Source organism: Triticum dicoccoides, chromosome 6B, assembly GCF_002162155.2.
Source record: "Triticum dicoccoides isolate Atlit2015 ecotype Zavitan chromosome 6B, WEW_v2.0, whole genome shotgun sequence".
Lineage (NCBI taxonomy): Eukaryota > Viridiplantae > Streptophyta > Magnoliopsida > Poales > Poaceae > Triticum > Triticum dicoccoides.
Window position 1 is genome coordinate 49,818,491 of NC_041391.1, and position 7,903 is coordinate 49,826,393.

A 7,903-nucleotide genomic window follows, 5' to 3' on the forward strand; every position below is an offset into this window, starting at 1 on the left:
TACTGTTACGTATTAATATTTCAAGATGCATTAAATCATTGCTTGCAAAGGATCAAGATAAAACTCATCAATGCATGTAGAAGGTTTTGTTGAATTACTGATCATGCATGCATGTGCTGTAATTAATGCATTGATATATACGAGATGTGTGTGTGTGTGTGTGTATATATATATATATATATATATATATATATATATATATAGAGAGAGAGAGAGAGAGCCCTATAAGTACTTTTGTAAACTAAGAAATTAATTCTATCATTCATCATATACCTTGGTTGAAGCAATTTTAAAATTGAGCCCTATAAAACGAAAAGAAGGGAGCACCAACTTGCGTGCATGCCATGCCCATAAAGTAAATCGACATCTTACCACAGCCTAATTAGTTAGACTACCTAAAACGGGAGTAATATAGGTGGTAACATCACACGTCTCTAGACAAAATAGATGATGTGGCGAGTAATTAATGAGAAAAGAGGGGCATGTGATAACATAACTAGTTACTGTAACATCACACATACCAAGACAAAATGAGTCTAAAACCTTATAAATAAAGTATTGCATGATATCACACATATGTTACTCCCCATTACAAATGTAGTAACATAGACTAGTAACATATGCATGTTACTAGTCTAAGTTACTACCCATTGTGACTAGTCTTAAGCATAACATCGAGAATCCAATCATTGTTGTGACGTGGGTGAACAGGGTAAATGATCAGTGATGGAGAGCGCACTTCCCTCATTCTAGCTAGGGTTTCTTTTCCTTATCTGGCTTTAAAAACGCACAGCTAGCTTGAAGGATCAGATCAATACCTTCCTTTGGCAGGCCACGCACTCTAGGTAGCTAGGGTTCTTGGAGCAAGGTTGCATGCGTGCAGCAGCAATGTCGTCAACCGGCTAAGTACAAAAGTCGTGGACCACCGTACCGTGAGAATGGAATAGCCAGGCCGCACGTACCGTACGCGACAGACGATCGGGACAACAAGGAGAAAAACGCGTCGGCGGGACCGGCTGGATGGGTCTTCACCGGTGACTTCCCGCCACGTGGTCGCGTGCAATGATGACCTCAGCTCATCTAGTCTACCACGTGCATCACGTTACCCCTCTAAATCGCTCTCTAAATCCAAAAGGAAAGAACTTAGTAGTACTACAAGACAAGATCATGGATAATATCTTAGAATTTGCCAAGACTATTTTTGAGTATTGGATGGTCTTCATTTGAACAAACCCAATAACCCTCCCATGGTAGCTCAAAACATAGTTGTAAGAGCATCTACAGCTGGACTTGGAAAGTTTGAGCCCTCAAACGTTATTCGTGCATGCAATCATGCTCGTCATTTTCTTCCGTATATGCCCAGTCATTTGCATGTGATCTGTGGAGATGAAGAGAAAAGAAAATTAAAGAATAAAGAAAGAGAAAATGTGGTCCGGGTGGGGCGCATCTTACATGGCGGACTGACTGACGCGCCCTCATATCCTCCTCATATATGGTCATGAATGAGGGTTGCAAATGACCCAGATGTACGGGGACGAAGCGGGGGTTCGGTTGGGTCATCTTTTTCCTTCTCTCCCTTGTCTGGAAAGTGACCGGGCTATGCGTCCGGATGTATAGGGCTAATATGAGGTGTCCGACTGTAGATGCTCTAATGCACATCTTACTTGGCCCCTCATTCCAAAAACATACATGTCTCAGTTCAAATCTATGTCACGTTTAATGAAGCTTATGGGGAAAGAATTTATATTTACAATACCATACAAATACACCATAGACAAAACATATTTCAAGATGCATCCCTTGATATTGGTCAGGTAGAAGTTGGGTCTGGAGACTCCATCCTTTTTTGGCACGAGTTTGCCTCTGTCTCAAAAGTCCACTGAACTGTTCTCTTTGCCATTAAAGGAAAAGCTCCATTTGGTTGATCTCATTCATAGTGATGATCTGGATCTCCATTTTTCATAGGCCTAAGAACCCTGCTGCAAGCTCATGCTCAATTCATTGAGATCACTAACTTAGTTCATCGAATTAATCCGTCTGATTAGAAGGATACATGGATATACAGATGGAAAGGCCCTCATTATTCCTCCAGCAATATGTATGAAGTTTAATGGAGCCTGAGAAAGCTCACACAATTTTACAGTGGCTATGAAAATGGGTTGCACTGAGACAAAAGATTTTCTTTTGACTTTTATTGCATGACAGAGTTAATACAGGAAATCTCACTAAAAGAAAATACATCCATCTTGGTTGTTAAAGTTGTGTTGTATGCAATGAAAATGTTGAAGAGACTCTTTTCTGGAATTGTGACATGGCTAAAAATAATTGGAACTCCATTCTTCCCAACAAGCTGAAAGGTATTTTCTATATATGATGAAGTGTTGCAAGTCTTCCAACTCCTGCCTAAAGGAATTGCTTTTGATTTCATTATTCTTGGATGTTGGAACATATGGTCTCAAAGAAATGGAAAGATCTTTAAAAGGGAAGCACCTGCTCTCATCTCTTGGAGGCATCTTTTGAAGCAAGATTTGATACTACTAAAGCATAGACTGAAAAGAAAGAATGACAGTTGTCTTCATAGCTGGATTTTTGTGACAAAAAGGATCAGATCTATTATAAAAGTTCATCAAAAGTACAAAGCATCTCAAACATAACAAAAATTACATCAAGATTTTTGAGACCACCGAACGACCACTAGTTCCACTAGAACGAGCCGCCTACATGCCGCAATCACTGCTCCCCTACCAGAGCAGGCTTGGCCTTGTCGATGACAGCCAGAAAAGCTTCGTGCACATGCCCTAAGGACCAGTGCCATGTAGCCGCAGTTGTTGCCGTTGAATCTTTGCATAGATCTGAAGCATCTGACACAAAATCTCGGCACATGACGACAAAACCCTAACCTCAGCGTTCTAAGGAGGTGGCAGGAATCTACGCTGGAGCTGCGTTGACTACATCCAGACGAACGAACTCGAGGAGGATCGATAGTCGGAAGACTAACATGAAAAAAAAGTGCCGCCATCCACCCGAGCATCGCATCTGCGAGGACCAAAAAAACCGTAGAGCAATCTGGCCTAAAAAAAGGGAATTTGTTAGCTTACTAGCTGAGATTTTTTAATATTAAATACAGTGGGAAAAAACCGTAGAGCAATCTGGCCTAAGAAAAAGGTTTATAGTGGACTAACCTATTCTAGCAGCCAGAGAATCATTCGGACAATTGGTCAGTGTGTGTGAATGGTCTGAGATGACAATGTAGCCCGGGTAGATCGAGCCAAACATGACATCACTTTTCCACGGTGCTTTTCTTGCTCAGGTGCGAAACATCAGCATTCGAGCATAGTATCTGTTCGGTGCAGCGCACGATCGATCGCACCATTTTGGCAGCCGAAAGCCACACAGACGAAAGAAAAAAGAAAGGTCCATGCACGCATTTTCAAAAAATAAAACGTACGTTTCGCAGGGAATTATACGAATGTAAAGCCAAGCGCAGAGGGCTTTGCCAGGCGGCATCAGATGCCCTATCGCATGTGGTGGGGAGATGTCAGCCTCACTGGGTACTGCGTGCGTTCGTTCGTTCTATCCCTTTTTTTCACTTTTGAGAAATGCGCCCTTTTTCTGTGTTAGAGTGAGTTTACATGTGAAGCAAAGCTGGATTATCACGACGTACGTACGGAACCGATCACATGACTCTAGCAGCTACGTACTAGCTTGTTTATATATATCACCTGGTAGCTGCTGCAGGGCTAGATGCAATGCGTAGCTTGTAAGGCCGACCAAGCATCAGAGGACGCTGCATGCATGCATGCATGCACATGCGAATAAGCAGCCAAATTCCTACAGAAACTGGCTGCAAACAGCACATAATAGAAACTTCGCCCTAGTTGCAATCTTGCTCGGTGCATCACAAGCTCCAGTATGGCCACCCATTCCCTCCATCATATTCATATAATTTAAAATATCTGAGTTCTCGCCTAGATTTTTATGAAAAGGAAACACCTCCATGCATGAAACTGCATCTCAAATGAATTTCTGGAAGAAATAATCAGTATGGGTAGTTAAAGGAAGAAAGATGTATCTAGATCGGCGACGACGCACGTAAATCTCAGGGCGCGAGATCAATTACATACCAATTCCAATCCTTATTATGTCATAGGAGACTCTCACCGTAAACTTTTATAAGACGTTTTAGGTCACAAATCATTCCACCTAGCTAATTAAAGACAGGCCCAGGCCGCTCCTAAACATAGCAGATACAGGACCAACAGATCCTCAAAAAAAAAAGATACAGGACCAACAGATAGATATGTGAGAGGGTGACGTTTGGTCTTCCTGCCGACCTTGTGCTACACGTTTGATACTGTGCAACAACTGAGGTTGACTTGAATGACCACTCGGCGGCTAAGATTGGTTACTGCTGAAAATGATTTCAAGGGAAGGGCTGCTGCATCTCCGTCTGCACGCGCGCGTCCACATCATGTAGTCGATCACCCAGCTGATCAGGCCGAAGTCCCTCTCGTTCCAAAATAGTACTACTACTAGTAATTTTCTCGTGACACGTGCATGCTCTTCCATTTGTGCATCATTCAGTTCCAGGTTTTTCAACCCAAGCTTTTCATATTCTCAAAGAAATAATGTGTACTAGCAACTAAGCAGATCAGACAAGAGGGCATCAACAAACAACTTATGCGTCATGTAATGATCCATGTCTCACCATAATCTAATTAGTCAAGCATACGTAGAATCCAATCATTGTGACGTGAACAGGAAATATATGTTTTTTTTGGCTATCCTGGTTTATAAATTATGTCCATCTTGGGAAATCAAATCAATACCTTCCTTCGCCTGGTCACACACTCTAGCTAGGGTACCTATAGATATTCCATCGAAAATAATTTCATGTCATTACATTTGCAATAAATTTCACAAGCAGCATTCAGGGAAAGCAAGGAGTGAGCAAGAACATTGTCTGTGTTCCCGGAAATACAAAGTCCATGTCAATGGCAAATAATTTTTTTTTGTGAGGGAATGGCAAATAATGTTAATGGAAATCTCAGTAAGAAGTATAAGAACACAAGTCATATATCATTGTCTCGGTCATGACCTAACTAATGATAGTATATATTTATTTTCTCCTAATTAAAGACACGGAGGTCTCCAAGGTCCATGCTCCTAATTTAGTAGATATATACATGACCAAGAGATATACCATACAGCTTCATGTCGAGCTTGTGGTACACGTTTGGTTTTCATTTTCTCATGCTAGCTAAATATAACAGCTAGCTGAGGTTGAATTTGATCACTTGTACTCCCCGCGTCTCATAATATTAGATGTTTTGTTTTTGCAAGCTATTCTATTGAAATAGCTTGCAAAAACATCTTATATTGTGGGACGAAGGGAGTAGTAGTAGTTAAGATAGCCATATTGATCACTGCTGAAAATGGTTGGAAGCTAGGGCTGCTGTGTGCATCTGTCTGCCCAAGTCATCCCGATGAACCCCATCATGTCTCCCTGGTCATCAGAAGTCCATGTCATCAATTCCTACATGAATTTCTTAATTATACACGTGACATGCATACGCAACATAGTCCAAGTTTCAAACCCTTCAACCTTGTCAAAGGAATCAATTAAGCAACGACCGACGAGGCAATGAGAGCGACAACCGACTTACATGGACGCTAACCCATATTTCACCATAGTCTAATCTAATCGAGCACACCGAGGATCCAACAGTTGTGACGTGACCAGGAAATAATCGCGCACATGCATTTTTTTCTATTCTTTAGTTATTTTTTTATACAACAAAAAAAAGGGCAGCTTGCAAAGATGCCTTCCTTTGCCCGGCCACGCACTCTAGCCAGGGTTCTTCTTTTTAGCAAGTTTGCATGCACACGCAGCGGCAAAGTACAAATCATGGACCACCGTACAATGTCACGTACCGTACGCAACGGACGATCGGGACAAGGAGAAAAACACGTCGACTGGACCGGCCGGCCGGCCGGACGCATGCGTCTTCACCGGTGACATCTCGCCACGTGGCCCCATGCAAGGATGGCCTCAGCACGATCCGGTCTTCCACGTGCATCACGCTACCCTCAAAACTTGTTTAAGCTTGACAAAGTTTACGGTATGATTTTCTTTGTCACATCTAGAGTCGCGGATAAAATATACCGGGAAAAGAAGCGCATTTCATGATGCACTCGTCGATGTTGATTGCGTGAATGCGGAACTTTCTATGTTTTTTTTCCTTCATGATTTCGTAATTGTGCAGTGGTGCATCCATTTTTTTTAACACAGTACAGACGCAAGCGCTCATATACACGCGTATGCACTCACCCCTATGAACGCACACACACACACCCTATCCTTATGAGCACCTCCAAGAGACTGAGCCGGCATATCATCTTGAAATTTACGAAGTCACCGTAGGCATCCATTTTAAGGGTAGTAGTAGTCGGGTGTTGCTTTATCTTAAACACGGTACAAACGCAAACGCTAAAATAAACACACATAAACTCACCCTTATAAACGCGCGCACACACACCTTGTCTCTATGAGCACCTTCGAGAGACTGAATCGGCATATCATCTTAAGATTTTACGAAGTCACTGTAGACGCATCGTAGTCGACGGGACGTCTCCTCCCACTAAACGTGCATCGCCGAAAATCTTGAAATAAATCCAGAATAAATACGAGCACCATGCCTTGTTGATCCGCTAGTCGGGCGTTGTTGTTTTGTTGTATCCCAGAGTCCATTTTCATATTGAAAATGGGGGCCTCAACTCGATTTTTCTTTTTTGTGTGAATGCGGTATTTTTTTTGTTTTGTGAAATTGCTCAAGTTTAGCTAAGTTTGACTTGACACAAAATAAACATGGCTTGTATTTAAGAACAAGGGCGTATTTGCTTTGTATGTTAGGAGCGGAATGTTGAATTCTCACAAGACAAACGAAAATGATCCTCATGTTTAATCAATCTCCTGATGAAACCACCAAAGCAACCCTTCTTTGAAATGCTAAAGGGAATTTAGCCGACTCCCATGCATATTTTGTTGGGGAACGTTGCATAAAATAAAAAATTTCCTACGTTCACCAAGATCAATCTATGAGTTTATCTAACAACGAGAGAGAGGGGTGCATCTACATACCCTTATAGATCGCGAGCGGAAGCGTTCAAGAGAACAGGGTTGAGGGAGTCGTACTCGTCGTGATCCAAATCACCGGAGATCCTAGCGCCGAACGGACGGCACCTCCGCGTTCAACACACGTACGGTCAGCGTGACGTCTCCTCCTTCTTGATCCAGCAAGGGGGAAGGTGAGGTTGATGAAGATCCAGCAGCACGACGGCGTGGTGGTGGATGCAGCAGGGATCCGGCAGGGCTTCGCCAAGCGTCTGCGGGAGGGAGAGGTGTAGCAAGGGGGAAGGGAGGCGCCAAGTGCAAGGGCGCGGCTGCCCTCCCTCCCCCCCCTCTATATATAGGGTCCCCAGGGGGGCGCCGGCCCTAGGAGATGGGATCTCCTAGGGGGGGCAGCGGCCAAGGGGGGTGCCTTGCCCCCCAAGGCAAGTGGAGGCGCCCCCTCCCCTAGGGTTCCCAACCCTAGGCGCAGGGGGGCCCAAGGGGGGGGCGCACCAGCCCACCAGGGGCTGGTTCCCCTCCCACTTCAGTCCATGGGGCCCTCCGGGATAGGTGGCCCCACCCGGTGGACCCCCGGGACCCTTCCGGTGGTCCCGGTACAATACCGGTGACCCCCGAAACTTTCTCGATGGCCGAAACTCGACTTCCCATATATAATTCTTTACCTCCGGACCATTTCGAAACTCCTCATGACGTCTGGGATCTCATCCGGGATTCCGAACAACTTTCGGTTTGCTACATTCTCATATCTCTACAACCCTAGCGTCACCGAAC